The 24492-nt window shown below is 57.2% G+C and overlaps 1 protein-coding gene across 1 annotated transcript in view; it reads left to right on the plus strand.

Annotated features, from left to right (window-relative positions):
• Positions 1-24492, plus strand: part of SDK1 (sidekick cell adhesion molecule 1) — a 308508-nt gene that overhangs the window by 60948 nt on the left and 223068 nt on the right. The gene's annotated exons all lie outside the window — the stretch shown is intronic.

Below are 24492 nucleotides of genomic sequence, written 5' to 3' on the forward strand. Positions count from 1 at the left end.
TCATAACTGGGCATTTCGCAATGCAATTTAAAGGCGATGCACCAAACGTGAAGGTCTCAGGGACGACCGTTTCTCAGCGAATCACGAAGCACTGTGAGCTCGAGCTCCAGGTCAGGTATTCATGCCGTCCCCGGTGAAGAGTCACGAGAAGAAAGTGCTCTCGTTTGGTGGTGTTTTCCAAAAAGGGTGCGTGCAAGACCCTTGCTGAACAGGGCCCGGACGTGACCACGCGCGTGACTGCGGTCGCGATCCCGCCCTCCCCCCCCCCCGCCCCATGTCCCCTCTGCCAGCCCCGCCCGGGCGTCGGGACCCTGCTCGGACCCAGGCTGTTCTTGAGTTTCTTTAGCAAACGTTTCTAGTTCGGTTATTGGAAACAGGAACAATATTGAAACACATAAAAGCTGTTTTTAAAAATTCTAAGAAAAGCATCAGTTGCCTTAGAAATTGGGGAACTGCTCTCCTTTTCCTTTAAAAGTTTCTCCGGTGCCCACCTGTGCGTTGACTGCAGTGATAACAGATGCCTCTGGGATCGGGGTGACCCAAAGATGAGGGGTCAGCTTCTCATTCTCTCAGAAGACCGTCGGGCTGAAAAGAAGGCAGCTAAGATAGATTCTTGAGACGTCTTCTGGAAGGTTCCAGCGTTGAGCACAGTGTGGCTGGGCGGAGTCGGAGTGAGTCCTGGGGGCGGTCGGTCCTGGGGTTGGGGCGGGGACAGTAGGGTGGGCGCCTGTCCAGCACGCAGCCGCTAATGTGAGCGGGCGCAGTTCAGGGTGGAGGGTGTGGCCTGGCTCGGCAGCGTGTGCCGTGCGGCGGTCCAGTGTTAGCCTGCGCTCTGCACGTACCCACGAGACCTTTATTCCAGAAGGACGGAAGGATGTGGAGTGCAGTGACAACTCTTAATTTGATGAGCTTTTTCCTTTTACTTGCAAATTCCTGCTGGAGACTGTAATTCCTGGCGAGCTGGCAATGGGAAGACGCTGGCGGGCTTCGGCTTGGTGCCGCGTCAGGCAAAGGGCCCCCTCGCAGCCGTGGGCCCTGCGAGGCCTCCGGTCTCCGTGCGGCGGTGCGCAGGGTGCTTGTTCTAAGAGATGCGATGAGGCCGATCGGGGCCGTTTCGACCCTTTCCTTTTGCCACCTCGCCGTCCCCCTCATCCTGACCAAGTGCCGGCCGTGCGAGGCCCCGCGAGTCGCTGCGCATCGTCTTCCCCGCGAGTTAATCCGCCGTCCAGAGACCTGGCACTTGCTGCTTCTGAGAAGGGCCACCTCGGACCGCAGGCGGGAGGGCGTGTCTGCCTGTCCCCGCCGCAGGCCTGGCACTCAGCAGTCAGACGGCGCCGGCTCGGCACCGCCGCAGGGTCCCCGTCAGCCGGCACGGGTGGCGTGGTGCTCACGCAGCGGAGCGGGCCGCCTGCTGCTGACCCGATGACCTGCGGCCAGCGCCCTGACCGGGGGCCGACGGTGCCTGCTGGGGAAGGGCAGGGCGCGGGGGCAGATGGCTCGTCCCCCCACCACCACTCCGTTTTTTAACATATCTCGTGACCTTCACAATGTGAGCTTCGGGCTTACAATTAAATGGTTTTTTTCACTTCCAATGGAAAGAGTGAGGTCAATGTTTCCTAACTTGAAAAATTCGTCACATGACCTAGTAATAATTTTAACGGCAGCTGTTACTTGTCGATGGCCTGCTTGGAACGTAACTTTTCTGACCGTCACAGCCGCCCTTGGAGGCAGGTGCCATCCGCCCTCGGACCTGGAGACGGGAGGAACGCGACCTGCCCGGGGCTGAGCCGGCGGGGGGCAGAGCCGCCGTCCGCACGCGGGCGGCCCGAGCTGCCCTCAGGCTTTCTGCTTTCCACGGTGTCCTCCCGAACCTTCTTCGCGCCTTCGGTTTATTTTGCAAACGCCGCTGCAGTCTTTTCTTCCCCCTTCCTTTTCCGGAGTGCCAGCTTTCAGTTTGAAGTGCCGCAGGCTGGCCCGGGTTGCCGGCGCCACGGGCGGGCGCAGACCCCCGTGCCCGCGTCGGCCGCAAGCACGCCGCCCGCGCGCGCCGCGTCCTTTCCGTGTGGGGAAGGCGGCCGCGGCCGTCCGGTCGAGGCGTGAGCTTCGTGACGCTCCGAGGAGCGCTGGGGTGGGGAGCGGCTCTGTGCTGGGAACGTGAGGACATGGAGGGGCGATGGCCACGTGCGGAGTCCGGCCGCAGCCCTGGCGGCCTCTTCGTTCTCCAGCCCCGTGCTGGGCGGACGGGGAGGTTCGCGGTCGTCCCCAGGCGGGAGCTGGCGCCGGTGCTCGACAGCTTCACGTTCGCGTGAAAACCGTGCAGGGTCCGGCTGTGGTGCGGGCATGGTTCTCATTCGTTCACCAAGCGCTCGCTGAGGGCACACTGTGTGCCAGGCACTATTCCGGGCACCAAACGGATGGCAGTAAAGCAGAGAAAGTCGCCGCCCTTAGGGCCTCCACGCAAGGCGGATGCCCCGGGCGAACGTCCGACACGGCCCCTGGTGGTGGGCGGCGAGGAGGAAGGAAGACGGGGTGCGGCTGGGTGGGGCGCGACTTCAGACACATGGGCAGAGCTGAGACGCCTGTGGCCCTCTCGCCTCGTCCGGCCCGGCGCCGTCGCGGCGTGCGCGGTGCCGGCCTGACAGACCGAGGACGCGGGAAGTGGTCATGCGACATCTGCCAAGTTCGTAAAGCTTCTCGCCGACGAGGAAAGGAAAGGCTCAGGAGAGCATGCTGTCGACGGAGGGGCCGGGGAGCTCGGCGCGGCAGGCACCATTTTGCAAGGACTGAGAATAAGTTATACTCAGAATTTTAAATAGGCAATTATAGGTTTTGTTTATCTGAGAAGATGAAAACAATGCATGTTTATTTTTCTGATTTACTGAATCCAAACAGCTAAGTTTGCTGCCTTTGCATGTCAAAGATGGTCGAGCTTTGTCTTATAAATGGAGTCTAATCCGATGCTAAAATTGTTGTGGCATTTCAGGTGAGATTTATGTCCTTTGTTCCCTTTTATTTCTCAAAATGTGGGACGTGCTGCGTCTCTCTCGCCTCCAGGAGGTAATTTATGCCTGCAGTTATCGGGCGAGGCGCGAACCCTTGTTCTGCACGGTACCGTTCTGTCGCTTAATTGCAGGTTCTCGAGCCCGAGTGGCATCCTGTCCCCACCTGACAGGAATGCGTGAGCACGAGCCGTGCATGGCTCCTCCTGGAAGCGCGAGGTTTACAGACGGAGTATTTCTAAGCTCCGGTCAGCTTCGCGGGGCCGCTCGCCGGGAGAGCTCTCACTGGGGACGCCCCGGCGGGAAGCAGCGTCCCCGGTGACTCCGAGGCCGTCAGACTCGCGGTCGTCCTGCTCAGCTACCTGAACGTCCGTTAACTTGTTACCGTTTCATTTCAGTTGCTTCCAGAAGGATTTGTTTAAATTAACACTGGTACTGGAAGTCACAACTTACTGCTTGAACGAAGTAGATGTGCTTGTAATAATATTTTTATAGTTAACTGGGCTTTCAAAATAATATGCTTTTTAAATGTTTATATTATGTTTTAGAGGCATTTCGTGAACGTTTATAGAGTGTGTCTATACATGTGAAATGAGCCATATTTGCTATAAACTAAAAAGACGAGGCGGCCTGGGCTCCACACCTGCCTCAGCGTTAGTTCTGACCCCGGACGAGTTACTCTCCTTCGGCCCCGCGGCCTCCTGTCTAAATGCGGGAGGTGCGCGAGGTGGCCTCCAAGGGCCTTTCTGTGCCGACGGGAAGGGGCGTCCTGCCAGTTCCCTGTCTCCCCCGCCCCCTCCCTCCCTCCACGTGGTCAGGATATTTATCGAGCACTTGCTTTGTACCAGACGCCATCCTGGCTGCTCGGGACAAGAACGAGGCTTCGCAGGCCCCGTGGTCAGCGAGTATGGTCCAGCATGGAGACGGGTCAATAGACAGGGTACTCTGGGGGTGGGGAGGGTAGACGTCACGAGGGACGTGAACGGGGCTGGGGGCAAGTGACAAGTGAGCCAAAGAGGGAGGGAGGCACCGAGCGGCCAGGGACAGCCTCTGCGCAGGGGACATTTCAAAACTCACCTGATCGAGTTATAATTTACACACAACACGATGCACAGATTTCAAGAGCACAATCTGAAGAATTCGAACAAACGGCCGTGGTCACCGTCCCAGTCGAGCCCCCTCTGCAGGCCCCGCCGTTGGCACAGTCTGTCACCATCGGCGGGCCTGGCCGCTCTGGAACTTCCTGTCCCTGGAAATCCAGGAACGTGAAACTTTTTCTTTCTGGCTTCTTTCACGCCGCACGATTTCCGACATCCTCATGGAGATACTTCATAACTAATTATTAATATTTTGGGGTGCCAGGCACCGTTTTAAGTGTTTTCTACGTGACGCTTCATTGGCCCCTCTCGGCAGCCCAGTGAGTCGTGCTCATGCGGTTCTCGCTTTCCCGGTGAGAACTCGGGCGGAGAGAGGTCAGCCGGGTCGGCGCACGCCCCCCGACCCCTGAGCCTGTGCCGCGCTGCTGCTGCTGCGTCGGGTGGGCCGACACCTTAGAGCTGGGGGCAGCCACGGCGGGGGGCGCGCACGGACAGGAAGGGGCCTGTGCTGGCCACAGGGAGGGGCCGCGGGCCGCAGGGGCTGGATGCGGCGGGGAGGTCAGGCTGGGAGGACGTGGGCTGGAGGCGCCGGGACAGGGAGGGCTTCGGAGCGGACGCCTCACGCCGTGTGGGGTCTTCGGAACGGTTCATGTATTTTGGGAATTTTTTTTTGAAATTGTGGTGAAATAGACATAACAGAAAATTGACCATCTAGTTCCGAGGCAGTCAGTCTGTCACACGGCCGTGCAGCTGTGACCACCAGCCATCCAGACCGCTTCCCTCTCGTGGCACCGGGACTCGGCGCCCGTGAGACAGCGACCGCCCCCGCCCCGCCGCAGCCCGGCAGCACCGTGCGCTCTGCCCCCAGGAGCCGGCGGCTCCGCGTCCCTCCTGTCGGTCAGTCGTGCAGCGGTGGACCTTCCCACCTTTAATTAAACTCAGCTGGCTACAGAGCCACGTACGGTTGTGAGAAGTGCCACGGGAGCTCCGGCGTCCCGTCCGACCAAACAGCGCCACGGCGTTGCAGCCCGGGTACCGACGGCGACGAGGTCGGAACGCGGGACACCCCCACCGCCGCCGGGGACCCTGCGAGCAAACGAGCCGTCCTCGGGGACACGGAGCGTGACGCGGAGAGGCGGCCTTTCCGTGGCGCGGACGCCGCGGCAGTGGGCCGTCTGCGCTGGGTCCCCCTGGCCCCCCGAGTGCAGAGAGGGACGCGGCAGCGCTCCGTCCGCGTGCGAGACGCGCTCCTGCCGCGTTCCGTGCCCGGTTAGCAGAGCGGGGCGGGCTCCCTGCCGACGGTGGCGGGGTCTCAGCCGGCTTCGCTACGGGAGGGGCGGAGGAACCTGCGCCCCGTCGCCGGCTTCTCGGTCGCCCTCCTCGTCCACGTCGCCACCTTCGCTCAGGCCCTCGGCGTACCCCACTTAGACCCCGCGAGGGCCCCTCTGCTCTCCAGGTCCCAGCTCTGTGCTCCGTCCTTCCCCCAGCCGGAGTCCACACTGGGGGCCACGTGTCGTCCCCCCGCAAGCGGTTTCCACCGTCTTCCAGCGAGGTCCGCGCCGTGGTCTCCCGGCCTGGCCGCTGCGCGCCCCGGCCCCCCCCCCGTCCTCCCCCCCCGTGCCCACGCAGGTGGCCGCGAGCGCGCCCCAGCTGCCCCCGGCCCCTTCGTCTCAGGTCCCTGGACCCGTCCTTCCCCTTCCTGGAATGCCACCCGCCTGGCCCATCCTGCGTGGCTTCAGATTCCGTCTCGCTCTGAGAACGTGTCCCACCCCACGTGCGTCGCCCTGGCTGCCCCCTGGGACCCGGTTCGGTGGGCTCCGCGGTCCAGAGCCCCCCGTGCGCACCTCCGCTGCCGGCCCCATCGGCCGGGCTGTGACGGCCTGTCCGTCGGCGCCTCTCCGCACCCCTCCCGTAAGGGTGGACACTGTGTTTGTCCCCGGGCCCGGAAGTGGCACCTGGTGCCTCGTAAGTGGTATCTGTTTGAGCGAGTTAGTTAATTTATGCCTAATGATTTTTTGTCAAACTTATCTGTCTGGTGAAGTACATTTATGGAAACAAAAAAAAATTCGAAGAGAGGGAGCGTGCTTTAACGACGTCGGCGGAAGGTCAGCCGCCGCGGGCCCTGCGGGGGGAGGCGGGGGCCGGCGTGGGCCCGTCACGCTCTCTTTGACCACGGAGCGGAAGCGGGTGTCTGACCGACATCTCGTCTTAAGGACCTGTGCTTTGTCAGCTGGCCACTCTTACAGTTTGGGACATCGCGCGGCAGAGATTCGGTTTTTTCCATTAAGTGCTCCTGGAAGTAGAATCAATGATAAAAGAAATAAAAGTCCCAGTGAATTACAACACAAGCAATTTCTTGTGAATATCTATGACCCTGTCAGGTTATTCTGACCTAATCGTAGGTAAATTCTCATTTGAGAAATACATATCCATGAAGTTTCTGTACTTGTTCAAATGTAATTTTATTATAATTATATTTTTTTATCAAAAATACGTCTTTGGGACTCTGCAGCTTCTATTTATTCCATTATTAAAATGGTACCATCATTTATTTCTTTTTTACATGGAGAATTTTGTAGAGTAGTATTTTGGCCGACAATGATTTCTTGAAGCTGGTTTTTGGAAAGATGGTGAGCCCAGAGAGGCGCTGTGAACTGCGGACTCCCGAAGGCAGGTGGTTCCGGTCACCACGGCGAGAGATGAGTGGCGCCGTCGCCGTCGGGAACGCGGCGGCTTCTCCTCCCGCGTCTCTGATCCCAGCCTCGCCACCGCCGCCCTAAACCGCGCCGCGGCGCCCCCGGGCCGGGCCGGGCGCTGGGAGCGCCCCTCGTGCAGCCACGGCCCCGGCGTCTGCCCGTCCTGGCGGCTGCCCGCACGCGGGCCCGGCGTCGCTCTGCGCTCTCAGTTCATACGAGAGAAATGTACAGCGTGTGCGATTACATGGTTATCGGGGTTCCTGTTAGCACATTTAAGCTTGGGCTAATGTTTATATAAAATAAACTTGTCTTCCTCCAGGTAATTGGCTAAAAATTTTTGTTGTTGCTGTTTTTTCATTCAGGAAAAAAAAAAAAGTAATCCTTGAGGAGACAGTGTGAAAATTCTAAAGCATTTTCATTGAGTTTTATAATGAAATTAAATAGAAATTAAGAGCAGGAAATGAAATTCATAACACCAGTGGGAAATCTTGAAACCATTTTATAGTTTTTCTTTTCTTTTAATTTAATTGGGTCTCACCACGTGTGTGTGAGGTGGGGAGGTTTTCCGTTTTCTTGCTGGCTTGTTGTTGTTGGTATTAATAACATGAGGAAATTCGCTGAGGACCCGGGACACCGGGGAGCAGCTGCTCTGAGGCCACTTTGGCCTGCGGTGGACTCAGCAGCGCGGCTGCCCGGGGGTCTCCTGGGTCTTCCCCCCGTCGAGGGACAGCAGGTCGCGGCGCTGTGACCGCCTGTCAGAGGACGGTGGGGTGGCGGGCGGGGAGCATCATGGGGAGGACGCCCCACGTGGCGTCCAGCGGGGCCCGGTCCGCGGGGTGGTGACCGCGGCCGGGGCGCGCCGAGCGAGCGTGTGCAGAGCGCGCCAGGCCAGGCCCGGCCCCGAGGCCGCGCCGCGCGAGTCTGCGGCTCGAGCTCCGTCCTCACTCACGAGCCGCTGAGCGGCTCAGGGCATCTTCCCCGGCCCCAGAGAGCGTCCTCGTCGCCCGCTTTTTCCGGTCATTCTCGGGGGATAAACGTCTTCCTCCTTCTGCTACGGAGCGGGGCTCGCGGCTGTAAATAAATCCTTGAAGTGCTAAGATACCTTTTCGGTGTGTGTAGCATTTGACCAGGTTGAGAGGCGGCGGTTTTCAAATTTCAGCGATCCGCCGAGCTTTCCAGAAAACGAGTTCAAAGGGAATTGACTTTGGTCCGCAGCGCGCCCGTCCTGCAGACAGGGTGTTGACCACCTTCGCTGCAAGGGACGTGGAATCCAGAAAGACGCGTCGCGGCGACGCAGCCCGCGCTGGCGGTCGGCGGTCGGCGGTCAGCGGTCGGCGGTCACCGGTCAGCGGCAGCGCCCGCGGCCGGCCGGCGCCGGGGAGCGCAGCGTGGCCTGACCGCCGGCCGCCCGGGGCTCTCGGTCTGCCAGCTCAGCACACCCTTTTCTAGTCGTTCATCAGCTCATGCAAACAAATAACTTATAAACTAATAACGTACACGCGAATGTTTAAAGACGTTAGAGTGAAAGTGCGGGCTCGGCACGGTGCTGCTGGCGGGCCCCACGCAGGGCGACTCACGCCCGCGGTCAGACGCCTTAGGAGCTGTCGCCTCACGTTTACGTCTGCCCCCGATGCCCGGCAGCCGCATCTCCCTGCGGGAGCTGCAGGGCCCGTCGCCAGCAGGGGCTGCTCCCCGGCCCTGCACCCAGGGGGCGGCGTGGTCACCGCGTCACGTGGCAGACGGTAGTTTTCACTCCAAGGGAAATGTTGGTTTCATTGGAGAATTATATCATAAAAAGTGAGTTCTGAGTACCTCTTCTTGACTACCGAGATCGTTATTGGTAAATTAATTATAAATCATTCTTAGAAAAAAGAACAAAGCAATTTTTGTCTCATTAAAGCTCAGAATTTTTATAGAGACTAAGGGATTGGTTCAGGGAGGTTTTTAATGGGTGACTATGGGGCATTTGTTTGATCACGGAGTTTTTAAGGACTTTGAAGTTTTGGAAGTGAGAATGGGGGAACACCTCTGGATCGCCCAGACAGGTCACGCCTTGATTGAAGGGCCACCGGTGCACACGTGGGAGCTGCGAGTCAGGGGTGTGGCGTCCAAGGTGAGGGAGAGACAGCGTCGGAAGCTGTCCGCGACGGCAACGTGGCCGCAGGGGAGGAAACGAGACGGCAAGAGGCCCACGGTGGGGCGGGGGGCGGCCAGCGAGGCGGCCCCCACGCCGCGCCCAGACCCAGGGGTGTGAGGGCGTGGCCGTCTGCAGGGACAGCGGGGTCTCCACCGAGGCACGGCGACGAGAGGTGGACAGCCCGAGGCTTTCGCCAGGCGAGGGCTGCGAGCCCCAGAGGCCGGGTTTGGGTCCGCGAGGGAGCAGCGGGGCAGGAGAGGTCGGAGCTGTCTGCGGGCTGAGAGTCGGACGCGAGGGGTGGACCGACGTTCTGGGCTTCACCCCGCAGCGGCGCAGAGGGAGCGATGGGCTGTTGAACGTGCGATACCTGGCTCCTGGCAAGGGAGCGCTCCAATCCGTGGTGCTCGCCGCTCTCCATGGCGCAAAGACGCCCACGAGGCCCTGCCGACATGACGTCTCCCTGTAAGGACTCGGAGAGACGGGCATGGAATCGGCGCTCGCGAGCCGGCAGGACCCGGGTAACGGGCGCACTGGGATGAGCCCGGCAGGCACAGGCGGGTGGAGAGCTGGGCAGAACCGTGAGCGGGAGGCGTGGGGTCCTTCGCCTCCCCGTCGACCCGTGCGGAGGGGCCCAGTGACCTCTGTCTTCTCAGCCTGTGGACCTGATTAAAACAGCCTGGTCCCCATGTGCCCCGGGCCACGGTTTGCCTGACTTAATCATGCTCCTGAACGGGCCTCGGCGGCGAGGGCAGCGGCCGTGGCGCGTTCAGTGGAACTCGCAGAGGGACTCGCGTCCAGAGTGTTATAAGGGACTCTCGCAACTCAAGAAAATAGGGAATGACCCAACTCAAACGTGGGTAAGGCGTTCGGGCAGGCGGCTCTCCGAGGAACACACACAGGTGGCCGTTAGTCACGGGGGCGACACAGACCAAAGCCACAGCGAGGCGGCACCTCACACCCGGTGGGGTGGCTGTTACCGTCGGGGAATAGCGAATGCCGGCGAGACCGGGGAAGTCGGAGCCCTCCTTAGTTCCCGACGAGGGTGCGGAACCGGCGGCCGCTGGCGGAACAGTGTGGTGTCGGCGCAGCCAGCGGAGTCACCGCGGCCTCCAGCAGTCCTCCCGCGTCTGCAGCCGAAAGGACTCGGAACGCCCGCGCTCACGGCAGCAGAGCAGACGCGCCCACGACAGCCCTGTGATCGGGTCTGCGCCGTGGACCGGGCACCGCGCGAGCTGAGCGGCAGCCACGCACGCTGCGGCAGAGGCAGCTGCGGTGAAATCGCGCCTGGGCGCGGCGCCCGCCCGCCCCGGGATGCTCAAGGAGACGCAGGCCGGGCCGGCCGCCGCGCCGCCGTTTCTCACCCGCGTTAGCTGGCGCGGCCGCCGCTTCGTTTCCGGGCCCCGGGCGGTCGTCACAGAGACTCGGTGTCCCCTGCCGCCGCGTGCTGCCCTCATCGGACAGGTGTCCTGGGGGCGGCTCCACCCGCGCCGTGGTAAGGCCGTTCCCGTCTTCTCGCAGCGCCTGCAGTCTGAAGCGCGTCAGCAGAACTAGCGTGAAGTTCCTGTTCTTCCTCCACAATTTCACGAATGAAGATTCGTTCTTACCGCGGATCCTGGCAACCTCAGCAAGAGATGTTATTGTCTTCATTAAGCTGAGAACTTTCACCTTTTCACCTAAAGGAAGGGCTTCATGGCTTCCTTTTGGCATGTCTACGTTGCACTTGGGGCCATTCTTAAGTGAAATAAGGGTCGCGCGAACGCAAGCCCTGCGCTGTGGCATTAGCCGGTAGCCGGTCGCTGGCGCCTTCGTGACCAGGGGGCCTGCGCGTCTTCAGCGTGGACACGGAGGACAAGGGACGACGCTCATCCTGTGGGGCACGGAGCAGGTGAGGGGTTTCGTCCCGCTATTCAGAACGGCTGAACGTTTCAGACTTCTGAACTGTTTACTTCTGGAATTTCCATTGACTATGTTCAGGCTCTGGGTAACCGAAACTTCCCCCCACCAAAAAAAAAGGAAACCATGGATAAGGGGGGATGACTGTAATTGTTTGATGTGTAGGATTTAAAAGAATCTGCCTGCGAGACCACCCAGTGAAGATCACGATGCTAAAAAGTACACCCCAAGCTTCGTAAAAACGTTGCACACTCCGCCGCAGCCCTGCGAGAGGACGGGCGGCGGGGATCTCGTACCCCCACTTCACAGCTGGAGGAGCCGGGGCTCCAGAAAACAAGGGCCTGAGCCCAAGGCTCGCCTGACGGCAGAGCCAAAGCACAGACCTCATCTTCTGACGCTGCTTCTCAGGGACGAAAGTGCAGCTTTTGCGATTCGTAAATTACCGTTTCCAGAGGAGGAAATGCTCCCTCCCTCCCTCCCGCTGGAGCTGTTGTAAGCCCTGCACAGTTGCCTGAAATTTGGGGCAGAGCTAAGGGCAGTGTCGGGGCTCATGGCCCCCCAGCGGCACCACGCGCCCCCCGCCCCCCACCCCGTGCCCTCTCGTCCTCGGGTGAGAATTCTGGTCTCACATCAGCTCCCCAGTGGCCCCCATTGCACCCCAGCCTGCTCCCTTCTCTTGAAAGGGGAAGAGGGTCTGAAATCAGCGGTCTGCATTTATAATTACCAAGTAGCAAATTTTACTGCGAGCGACGTTTTTGGGCCAGCTATCACCTGGCACGCGTTCGCGCTGAGCGAATTGCTGGAGTGAGCGAGCGCGGAGCCCGTCTTCTCAGCCCGGTGTTCTCCGCGCTCTCCGGCTTGTCCCGCCCCCGCAGCGGGGGGGGTCCGCTGTCAGCGGGAGGCTTGCTGCGGTTCTGTTCCCTGACTCCAGCCTGAAGCCCACGGCGGGGACCAGCACGTGCTCCGCACCTGCCGGATATTTACTTAAGAAGCACGGTTGTTTGTCCTTTTATCTTTAAGAGAACCGTGCCTTTGAGCTCTGTTAAAAATGCTTGCAGACAGGAGGGAGCAGATAGGGAGGTTTCGGGGGCAGCAGGCGGGCCTGCCCTGCCCAGGGAGGACACATGCAGGGCCCTACCGCAGAGGGGACGGGGACGGCGAGAAGTAGCAGGGAGTTAGTGTCCCACAGGCCGCAGGCGGGAGCCTCGGGTCAAGGCGCTGCTGAGTCCACGCTTCCCCCAGGCCTGCGGGGGAGCCCTGCCTCGCCCTGCCTAACCTCGGGGGCGCACCCCGCCGTGCGGCTTTGCTCGCCTTCCACGTGCCTAACGCCAGTCCGCCCTCGTCGGCACACGGCGTTCTCCCCGTGTGTCTGGGACCACGTGGCCCCTTCCGATGGGGACGCCGGCCACGCCGGGCTAGCCCGCCCCCCTCCGGCAGGCCCTCGTCTTCACTAGTTCCGTCTCCGGTGCCTGTTTCCACTAAGGTGACGCCCCGAGGCACTGGGTTCTTTTGGGGGGTGGGGTGGGAAGCACAACTCAGCCAGTAAGAGTAGCCTTCCAAGCAAAGAAAATCACCAGAGACAGAGACGGACATTACCGGGGCACACAGCTCGGCGGTCTCGGGGTCCGGTTCCAGGTACCCGCAGTGACGCGAATGTCGCGTGGAGCGAGCCACGCGAACGTCTCAGTTTCCGAGAACATGTAAAAAGTGTGTTCACACCACACCGTAGTCTATTAAGTGTTCAACAGCATTATCCAAAATCAACGTGCACCCCTTCATTAAAAAATACTTTATTGCTAAAAAATGCCAACCATCCTCTGAGCCTTCAGCAAATCATAATCTCCCTGTTGGCGGAGAGTCTTCCCTTCAGTGTGTAAATACACAAAATCCGAGACGCTCAATAAAGCGGAGCACAGTAAGACGCGGTGTGTGTGTGCGTGCCGAGAGAAGGAAACCCTCCAGGAGCAAATACTCTCACACGTGTGCACCGAACGACAGCGCCTCAAAATACACGAAGCAAAGGCTGGCAGAGCCGAGAGCAGAAATGGCAAATCCACCGCTGCGATCGGGGACGCAAACAGTCCATGCTCAGCAGCGATGGGGTGCCAGACAGACAGCCAGCAGCGGCACGGACGTCCGAGCCAGCGTCGTAATTAACACACATAATGCACTTCACCCACAAAAGCAGAGCGAACGTTCCCCGAACACACGGGGACCAGTCACAGAGACAGACTTAGCCTGGACCATAAATCAAACCATAGCAAATTAAAAAGATTGAAGTTGTACAGAAAACTTCTTTGACCATAATGGAATCAAAAATAGCAGAAAGATAACGGGAAAATCTCTGAACACTTGGAAATTAAACAACAGTCTTCTAAATAGTCCTGGGGTCAAAAAGGAAAACTCGAAAGAATTTTTAAAAATACAGGGAAGTGAATGAAAATAAAATACAACATAATAAAAATTGGGGGGATGCAGCTAAAGCGGGGCCGAGAGGAAAATTTATAGCAGGTAAAGATTTACACTGCATTAGAAAAAAGGAAGCATCTCAGTCAATAAGCTACATCTCTACCTCAAGGAACTAGACAAAGAAGAGCAGAATAAATAATCTAAAATGTGTACGCACCGAAGTAAACAGAAGGAGTAATAAAGAGAAGATCAGAAATCGGTGAAATCTAAAACAGAAAAATGTGAAAAAAAATCAATATTAGAAAAAGCCCCATTCTTCGAAAAGATCAGATTGAAAAACCTGTAGCAAGACTGACAGAGAAAAGACGCAAATCACAAGCCGCAGAAGTAAAAGGCGGCGGCATTACAGATCCTGCAAGAATCGGGGTGGCCGTAAAGGGACGAGGCGGACACGTCTGCGCACACGTATTCGATCACGGAGATGAAATGGACCTATGCCTCAAAAAAAGGAAAAACCGCCAAAACGAAATAGATAACCTGAATAGTCCAATAACCGTTAAGGAAATTGAATTTGTAATTAAAAAGTTCCTTAGAAAGAAATTACTGTGCAGTTTCCAGTGTAATTGCATTTGAAGAGAGTTTCACTGGAGAATTTAACCAGACCCTTAAAGAATTAAAACCAGTTTTACACGGCGTCTTTCAAAGAAACGAAGAGGAGAGAACACTTCCCGATTCATTTAATGAGGGTGGTATCACTTTGCTATCAAAACCAGATAAAGACAATACAAAAAAAGACACCTTTAGACCAATATCTCTGATACACTTAGTCACAGAAATCTTCAACATAATATTAGCAAATCAATTTCAACAATGTATAAAAGAAATTACATTTCATGACTCAGTAGGATGATTCAAGTTATCAAAGGCTGATTCAATTCAACACTCACTCGAATAATTCAATTCGATAATCACCCCAAACTAAAAAAAAAAAAACCAACAACCTTGTCCCTGGACTGAGTAATGGCCAATCAGAGTGTGATACCCCCCCCCATGTGGAAAATGACTCAGCAATGAAGAGGAAGGGACCGCAGTTACCCACAGCGTCTTGGGCGCATCTTCAGGCACTTAAGGTGACGAGGACATCCTCCCAGGGCTGCGCACTGTGATGCCATCTACACAGCATTACTGAGCTGTGAAGTTACGGGGTCAGAGCCCGCTCGGGTCAGCGGGGGGTGGGGGGGGGCAGAGGCGGGCGTGAGTAGGAGGGGCCACCACAGGGGTCCTCAGGGTGACGGAAAGCTCCGTGTAGGGGCCGTGCCCCGCTGTGAGGTGCTGTCGCTCTGCTCGCTGTCACTGGACGAGGCCGGTCAGGGCGCGAGGCTCTCTGTGCTGTCCCTTACGCCTGCTGGACCTCTGCGCTGACCGCAACGCGAGACGCTGAGGGGCCCAGCCCCGGCTGCGTGAAGTGACTCGAGAGGCCCCAGAGGGGCTGGGCGGGGGGCCCCTCAGCGTCTCCGCCGTTTCTAGATGACCTTGTCCCTTGGCAGCAGAGGGGGCTGGAGTCCTGCTTTCTACAGCCTCTCAGGGAGCGTGGAGGAAAAGGGAAAATAGTAATTAAGGTTTCTAGTTTCAGGTCGCTTTGAAAACTCTGTAGAGACCACCCTGTCCTTCCTGAGCATGGCCGGGCCCAGGACGCTCGGAGGACAGGCCGGGGGACCTCAGAGTGGAGAGCGAGAGGGGCCCGCGGCGCCCGCAGAGGCCGGTAGTTGGACCGGCCGGAGGACAGCGTCCCCGGGGCTGTTCTGAGCCCATCGGGCAGCCGGGTTCGAGGGCTCGGAGTCGGTCAGTGCCCAGCGTGCTCGGGCCGCGGCCTGCGACCTTTGGCAAGCTGGTTGATCCGGGTGGCGGCAGGTCTTTGCCGTGGCTGGGTACGAGCAGGGCGGCCACGTGGAGGGGGCTTCGTGCCGCGTGGATGAGGCGCCCGAGGCGGGGCCCTTCCTGAGCGCGGCGCCGGCGCTGCTCGGGGCAGGACGGTGGCGCACGGGGATCCAGGGACGGGCGCCGCCTCTGCTTCCCGCCGGCGCCGCGACGCCTCGAAAGTCGCCCCCCTTCCCCCTAGAGTTCCACGCGCCAGAGCAGGTCGAGTGCAATGTCTCCCGTCTTCACGTCAGCATCCTGGGTCCTCGGTGAACGTGCTGGAGGCGAAATGATCCGAAAACACTCCGGCCGGAAGTCCGGGCTGTGCAGGGGCCGCCGAGACCCCGCTCCCGGCGGGACTGCGCGCCCTGGTCTCCCGCACGCACGCGGGCGCACCCGCCCCAGGCCGGATCGCGGCTGCTCTCAGACCGGTCAGCAGGCCGTGTCCTGCCGGGCCCAAGGCCGTGCCCACCCCGCCCGCTCGCGCTTCTGCGAACACGGCTTCGTTGGAGCCTCCCAGTCGTACCTGTACCGTCCGTGGTGGTTTCCGGCTTGCGGGCAGAGTTGGGTGGTTGTGACAGTGACCAAACCCTGTCCAGGTCTTCACAGACGATGTTTGCCAGCCCCTCCTCTAGGCGAGCTGTGATCACGCCTCGCGGTGCTCCCCGGCCTGCCTGGCGGCTGGCGGAAGACGGAGCGGGGAGGGGCGAGGTGTGGCCGGTGGGGGGTGCTGGATGCCTGGCAGTTGTGGGGGGGCTGGATGTGTGGCCCGGGGGGGGGGGGTAGGTCCAGACGTGAGGCCAGGGTGTGGGGGTGGGGGGTGGATGTGAGGCCGGTGCGCGGGAGCTGCGTACTGGGCTCCCCCTCCCCACCGCCAGCCACTCTGCCGCATCAGAAGCGCACCCCCATCTCTGACAGTCTCGAGCAGCCTTTGCTGTCGGACTTGCTTGTCCCTGACGTGACCCAGAGCCTCTCGCTGTTGGGGACTTTGGACAAACGGCTCAGCTTCCCCAGACCCCAGAGTCCTCGTCTGTTGCTCGCATTTGACCATCACGAGGGGTAAGTTAGAGAGTGAGTTTCGCGCATTTGCTCAATTCCTGCCATAGAGTAAGCAAGTAACTATTATTATTTTTAATTTCTTCCTGATGACTCTACACATAATTCTGAATCACTTTGATTCTATGTCTACACAGGCACATATCTGCCAAATTAAATACCTTTTGCAAAAATCATGTTTTGTTTGGAAATGTTTTGACAGCCGGAGCATGTGTTTCTATTGCAAACATAAACATTTCCCGTTTAGAGATACTTGCTTTGATCCTCTGTGTGGGAATGAGTGTTTCGCATTGGAATTGTTCAGCCATAAAATGCGCTCACTAAACGCCCCTGCGAATGCGCGCGCCCACTCCTCAGCTGTTGCCTTGGAGCAGCGCTCGGCGGCGGTCCGGCACGGTTTACGGCTCACACGCCGGAGAGGGTCTGACCTCTGAGAGGACGGGACTGGCAGCCGGGACAGACAGATGGGTCCCTGTCACCGCGTGCTCCTCGCTCGTCCCCGGGCTGCGCCGCTCGCCCCGGCGCTGGCTGGCCGGCGGCCACCGACCGTCTCCACGGACCCGGCGTGAAGCGGCGCCTTATGCTTAGCTCTCAGGCATCACACAATGTTGAGTTTTTTTTTTTTTTTTTTTTTTTACTGAACTATATTTGTTCTTTGAGGGCCATATGTGAATAGCATTTTTTTGGCCAAAATCATGATAATTCACTTGAGGCAGATTGTGAATGTTTAATGATCGTGCCAAAGGTTTATTCTTTTATAATTCTCATATTGTCGCTCTTTAAAATTTTGCATGTGGTCAGTGAACAAGTAAGCCCACTGGACAGCATATGTCTTTGGCTGGCATTTAGGATAAAGAGAAACCCAATAAATCATTATCGAGCGGCCCCACCACCATCGAATTACAAGATCACGGCTTAGCTTTTACAGATAAGTTGCCAAGCAAGGGTCACAGCCCATCTCGTTTAGAAAGGGGAAAAGCAGTCCTCCTGTCTAAGGCCCACATTAGTTTGAACCCCATTTAACGTTACACCAGGATGCTTTCAAGTTGATTATGCGCTTGAGTGCAAGGTCAAGGTAAACTTTACGTTAATAAAAGCCATACGACTTGTCTTCTGAGTGCTAAGAAAATTTAATTTACAAGTAAAATTTTGCATTTTTAACACCTTTCATAATATGTAGTCTCGAAACACTTCCGAAATGAAATGCAGTAATACGTTAGCACTGGCCCTTGTGACCCATCAGAAATACTCAAATATAGCGTGTTTGTCCTTGTCGAGTGATTTTGTTCTTCAAGTAAAATTATTTGGGAGAAAATTTTTTCAGCTTATCACAGAGAAATACTTGTGTCTCATTTTCTCATCGTGCAGCAGGAAGTGCGCCAGCTCCTTTCAGACGATTGCTCCGATGCATCGCACCCAGAATTACCTTTCCACGAGGATAGATTCAAACGTATGTGAAAGACAGTCAGAGGTTTCTGAATTTCAGGCTTGCGAGGGACAGATGACGGCTCAAAAGTGTCTCAGGTTTGCGATGCTCACGAAGCAGAGTGAGAGCGCCACGTCACGAGGACGTCTCGTGACGCGAGGTCGGGCTGTTCCTTGCAGTGCAAGGCGAACCACAGGCTTAATTTGGACTGGAGGAGATGGCTTCCCCTGCACCGGCTGCGGAAACCCGCCCACAGCACGTGTCGAAATGGCTCCGAAGAGAGGGTGACCCCTCTGATTCCGGGGACCTCCTAAGGAGGCGGCGGTGTTCACGATAAAGAGGGGAAGATGGCTGTTCTCTGGTGGTATAGCATTTCAAAAAGAAATAAAGAGATGGGTACCCGACATGACCCACGTGGACCGATCCGCCCGCTCTCCTCCTGTGGCCCGGGTCGTGCAAACACCGGCGCACGCCGCGCCCGGTACGCGAGGCCGGGCTTCGGCCGGGCTCAGGATGCACTGCGGTCCGAGGAGAAAACATCAGGGCCTGGCACGCGCGTCCTGGCCTTGCCGAAGAAGTCGGTCTCGTTTTACCTACGTGTCTCCGCCTACGGCACGAGGTGGGCATTGGCTGAAAGCCGCATACCGTGCCCGCACGTGGGGGTGTCTGCGAGAATGGCCTCCCCAGGGCTCCTTGCCTGCCGGACCGACGGGCGCCGTGGGCCTGGCTGTGCCGTTTCCTGCCCCCCTTCCTCCTCCCCTTCTCTCCTCCCTCCTGTCCGCACCCCCCCCCCCCACTTGCTCCTGGCCACCTTCTCTCTTCCTGAACGGAAGAATAGTTTATCCACTCATTCGACACTTGCTGGGGCCCCACAGTGCACAAGGCACTCAGACCAGCCATGAGCACGATGGGTGTGGGCCCAGCTCTGATGTGACTTAACACTGAGTGGGCAGGCAGACATTGAATAATTTTACAAGTAGCTTTTGTTGCAATTGTAATAATAATTCCTGTTCAGAGACCCCAAACAATTTCTGATTTTATTTTTTTCTTAAATTCTTTGTGATTCTAAAACGTCATACGCAACTTAGAAAATATAGGAATATGTCAAGAAAAGGTAACCTAAAATAACCCGCCAATCCTAAAAAGTAACTTAATATTTTGCTATATTTCTCTTTCTATGTGGGTGTATATGTGTGTGCATCTGGGATCATATATATTCAATTTGCTATTTCCATTAAATGATAACTAACTAGGGAGAATTTCTCATATTACTAAATACTCCTTAAAAACAAATCTTAGGTTAGCTGAATAATATTTTATTTGTATACCATAAATTATTTAGCGATTTGTCTATTTGGACACATTTTAGTTACATCTTCCAATTTCTGTGTTGCTTTAACTGATATGATTATGTAAATGTAAATTCTTGCCACATTTCTGATTATCAGCCTAGAATATAATCTAGAATTGAAATTACTGGGTTAAAGGGTATATTGTTGTAATGCAACATGCATCTCATCATATACGAAGCACTATGGAAATATTGTGCCTTTTGATCCAATTCAGATAATACCTGATAGGAAGCACTCTCCTGTTTTCTAAAATTGTATCCATTTACATATCCTTGGCATCACTGAGTATTTTGCAGATTTTAATTGTGTCAATTTGATGAACAAAAGTAGTATTCTGGTATTTTAATATTTTTAGTTACATATTATCCTGTTGGATTTTGTGTGTTTGTGTGCGATCGCCAATTTTCTGTTATGATAGGCTTTTTAAAAATTATGCAAACATATTCGTATCGACGCCGCGGTCTGCTCACCTGCCGCCGCTCAGTCCCGTGCCGCCGGCTCTTTTGGTCACGGCACCACCCCCCTCCGCCTCGGACGCGGTTGCCCCTCCGCCAGACCTTCACGGCCTTTCGTTTATGCCTTTGGGGGGAGTGTTTCTCGTACTGTGTCTTTTATGATTTATATGTACGCCTACCTCCCACGCAAGCGTGACCCGGTGGAAGGCAGGTCTGGAAGACTGAGTCCTGTGGCCGCGCCAAAGGCACCTCAGCACCTGTTCGTCTTGCTGGCCTCACTCACACAGGAGCGTTGAGTTGCCCTGCCGACCTCCAGCGTTGAGGGGAAGCGCTTCACTGTCTGGAAAAGGCGCATTTGACAGGACGATGGCCATGCCGGTCGGGTCCCCTCGCCGATGGGACTCTGTGAGGCGAGGCCTGGCTTTCTCGCCAGGGTCGCCAGGCAGGTTAGCTTGGCACAGTGCTGACTGCGCAGATCCTAGACTGAGGGCTGGCGGCCGCTCCTGGCAAACGGGGTGGCGGGCGAGTGCCAGCAGACTTTGCAGTGCGCGTGGGAGGGGGGCTGGTCACGTCTGGGACTGCGGCCGAGGACGTGGGAACCTCCGGGGACGCTGTCGCTGGAAGGAATGCGTGTGTCCTGATAGGGACGATCGTACAGGGCAAACCTGGACTCGGGCAAGTGCGCGACTCGCTAGGTGCTCTGAGAGTAGTCTCGAGAAAGTAGTGCTCCGACCTCGGTGCATTTGGTGTCCTGGGAAGCTGTGGAAACGTAAGATGTGTGGTCGACACCTCTTGAGATTCCGATGCCGGCGTCCTCGGCGATTCATGGCAAGTGTGTGGACCGGCGCACTAAATCGGGGTTCTTATTAGCGGTGCACGAGCCTCGCGGAAAATGGCTTCTTGCGTGAAATAAGCCAGCAAACACACACACTCACATGCAGGCACGCGACACGCAGGCACACGGCACACGCGCAGGCACGTGACGCGCAGGCACACGGCACACCCGCACGCACACAGGCGCGTGCCCTCGGGAGCGGGCGTGGTGCCGCTCCGCTGTTCCCTGCGCCCTCCTCGGTCCAGCAGACCCTGGAGCATCCTCCGTACGCAGACGCTTTGCCGGGAGCGGCGCAGAGGCGGCCCGTTGGGACCTGTGCGTGTTGGAGACGGAGAGTTGTTATGTCACACAGCTTTTCTGTCACGCTGCGAAGCTCACTTTCCCAATCGCTGAAAACCCCCATCGCACCGCACAGACCCTAGCGCCCCCGCGGGCAGCTCTCCCCCAAGGCGGCGCGGTCCGGACGGACCAGCCGGTTCGCGCGGCAGGCCTCCCGCCGCGGCCTGGGTGGTGCACACGCCTGCAGGAGGCCAGGAAGTCGATGTCGTCTTTACGAGAAGACGTGATGATTTCATGGCACGCGGCGTGACACAGAATGCGGCGCTGGGCGCAGCTCGGCTCTAGAAGCCTTCGAGGACCTCGAAAGCGGCATCCTCGCCCGGACTCTCACGTGTGAGAAATGCAATGTGCGGGAAGTCCTTCGCGTCCCGATTTTCTCTCTCCGGCTGTCTTTGACCGATTCCTGTAACAAAACGAGATGGAGAGACGGAGTAAGTGCCGCCGTCCCTGCCAGGTTTTCTCCCTTTGCCTTCGGGAAATGATGACAACGATTCTGTGCAGGCCCCTGGTTTTCAGACCACCGTCCGCTAATTAGAAGAAAAGCCGAGATATTGAAATTTGTGTAGTGCTAATTACTCATTTCTCTCTCGCCCGCCGTAATTTACAGTGTCTTCAGGATGTCAGCTGCTGATCTGAAGCTTCTGTCTCTGCTTTTTTCTCAGCAATTAGGTTTCATCTTCAACTAATGGAGTCGAGCGACGTTCGGCTAACAATGCAGAGAACCGCTCTCCGCTCGCTTCATTAAAAGTTGCCGTGAGACCTCAAGAAAGGTTTCCTGGTTTTGATTCCTAAGGCCATTATGACATTAACATACTTTTAATCCTTCCTTTTTCCTGAATTATTATCATCTCCTTACTCTCTGCCCCGCACGACTCTTTGATCAGCTCCTCTCCCCGTCATGACGTTCTGCCCTGAGCAAAGCAGACAGGGTGCTCGTCGTGACTTCTAAACCCGGCGTGCGGTTCGTAAGTCATCCATTCCTTCCCCCCGCCGTAATCCCGCGGCAGGCTGTCCTGTTGTCCTTCCTCCCGCATTTCTGTGTGTTCATGATACGTGCATCTCATCTTGCCGACCGTCAGTCTGGAAGAGACAGGAGACTGTCAGAGTAATCTTCTCAGCTCCTGCTTCTGGGAAGATGGAGCTGACTCACTTCCCGACTCCTCCTGCTGAAAGCCTGAGCACTGTGTACGAAAGCCTGAGCAGCACTCCGAAAGGCGGACAGGAGGCGGCAGACGGCCTCGGCGCCGTGGGGCTCAGTGAGGGACGCAGTGGTGGCTTCCCTGAGTTCTCTGTTTGCCTCGTCTACCTCGGACCGGCTGCTGGAGAAGCTGAAAACCCAGAGGCCCCCGGGCACACCGAAAAAGACGCGCCAGGAAACGCTGTTTTTCTCGCCAGAGGGCCACAAACGGAGCAACTGGCCAGGCGGAGGACGCAGACAGCAACCACCGCATGCCCGCAGACTCCGCGGGGCGCGCGTGGGCGGGGGGGCTGGGCTCGCGACGGGCCGGGCTTTCCCACCCGGCAGGCGGTGAGAACAGGGCCGCGTGCGTGGCCGAGACTCACCTCCGCTCTGGGCGGGAGAGAGCCCCCTCCCCGCGTCAGGGGGGGGGCCCGGGGGCAGCCTGCGCTTCTGCCCCCGCCCAGCACTGTCAAGGCGCCCTCCCGTTTCCTTTCCGGGGGAGCGTCGGGGCCTCGTGAGGAGCCGAAACTGTCACCTCCAGCAGTGGCACCGAGGACCAGCAGTGTCAGCGGGAGGAGTGACAGACCCGCCTCCCCGCCCGACCCGGCGGTGCTGAGGAGCCCCCAACCCGCTCCTGGCCATGGACGGAGGCCCGGCCCTTCTGCCGGACACGAGGGATCCATGGAAAACCCCATCGGATGAACCCCATCGGATGCGAGGGTCAGCAAGGCCGCAGCATCCAGGTTGTCCTGCAAAAATCAACCACCCGTGGAGACTGAAATAAAAACCAACATTTTTTACAGTTGCTTTAAAGACAGTAGGAATAATTAGGTGTAAATCTACACGTTCAGGGCCTGACGCTGAAAACTACAAAATACTGATGGGAAAAATCAAAGAGCTAAACGTACGGAGAGACGTGCCATGTTCCCGAATTGAAAAAGTCAGTCCCCCCGCCCCGCCGCCCCCCAAAATGTATGGATTGAATGCAATTCCTATCAGAATCTCAGCAAGATCGTCTGTAGATATAGAAAAGATTATTTTAAAATTCATGTGGAAAAGCAAAGGAGCTGAAACAGGTTTGAAAAAGAGAAATTGCTCTACCCGATCTGAGTTGTTACGGCGCAGCCGAAGGAATAATAGCTCCCTGGGGCTGGCTCGGGGTTAGACGCATGGATCAGGGGGACGGACGGGGACCCGGAAACGGAGCCACAGGAGCCCAGCCCGCCGACGCGCAGCAGAGGGGCAAAGCGCGTCAACGGGGGAGCACTGGCCCTTTCAGCAGCAGACGCTGGCGCGAGCCCGCGGGCACGAAAAGGCAACGCGGACCTAAACCCCGCTCCTCGTAAAAAAATTAACTCAAAACGTGTGGATTAAACGTTAGATGGAAAACCACTGAACTCTCAGAAGGAAACCTCTGGGATTTGGGACTCGGTGAAGAGTTCTTAGACACGACAGAAAAGGGATGGTCTGTAAAAGAAAAAGGTACATCGAAATTGTTCAAATTTTAAAACTTTTCTCTGCAAAAGAGCCTGTTCAGGGAATGAAAAGACAAGCTATAGACTGTAATAAAATATTTGCAGGCCACGTATTTGAGAAAGCACTCATGTCTAGAATACATAGAGAACTCTAAAAATTCTGCAGTTAAAAAAAAAAACAAACCCTAATTATACAACGGGCCAAAGACATAAGGAGACGTTTCATGAAAGAAGCTACGTAGAGGCAGACGAGGACACGGAAGGTGCCCAGCACCACGAGCCGCGGCAGAAACGCCGACGAGCTAGCGCCGAGGAGCCACAGTGGGCAGCCGCGACGTGAGGAGGCCGGCGAGGGCCTCGAGGGGCGGGTCGCTCACACACGGCGGGGCGCGCGGCGCAGTGGCCCGGTCACTCCGGAAAACCGTTGGCAGCTTCTTAAAAAATTAAAAAACGAGACACACGCCGACGATGAGACTTCCATCCCGGAGAGACGGAAACCGCGCCCACGCAGGACGTGCAGCCGGGGCGTCGGGAGACGCGTCCCTCGTGACCGCCCCACGTGAGAAGTGGCCCGCGGCCGAACGACGCCGGCTCGGCCGCCCCGCAGAGCGCGGCCCGGCACCCGCTCGAAAGCGCTTGCCGAAGACGCGTCCGTGGCCTGCCGGGCGGCTCGCTTTTGCGGTGGATTCACCGTGCTATGGTTCGCTTGGCTTTGTTTGTTCATTTGCATCAACAGTTGGTTTCTGTTTTTTAAAGTAAAATTTTTGTCTTGAAACTGGGCTTTGAATGAAAAATTTCTCTTAGCTCCTTTGCAGGATGCACTGAGCCCCCAGTAGCAAGGGAGAACCTGGCCGACCAGCGCTGGCGGCGACTGGCAGCTCCAGGTCCCTCGGTCGTGGCGTTTGTCATCGAGGACCTCGTGACGGGCTCCGTCACGAGCTCACGGCAGCACAGCGTGCGCCAGACGCCCCGGGACTTCAAGCAGCTCTGTGTTTTTTATCGTTTGATAAACTTTTAAAAACTAGTTGATCAAGTATTTGACGATAGAGGAAGGAAGAAAATTTATTAAAACTCTTCAGACATTTCTCATTAAATCTTCGGTATTGCTCACAATGCCTTCTGCATTTGCATTCCTCGAGGACAGGCAGAGAGCCGATTTCTCCCCCTTCCAGCGGCCGGGTCTGCGGTCCTCGCCGGCAATGTGCTGTGATTCATCGTTCTGTCCT

The sequence above is a fragment of the Rousettus aegyptiacus genome, unplaced genomic scaffold (assembly GCF_014176215.1).
Source record: "Rousettus aegyptiacus isolate mRouAeg1 unplaced genomic scaffold, mRouAeg1.p scaffold_m13_p_7, whole genome shotgun sequence".
NCBI classification, from domain to species: Eukaryota; Metazoa; Chordata; class Mammalia; order Chiroptera; family Pteropodidae; genus Rousettus; species Rousettus aegyptiacus.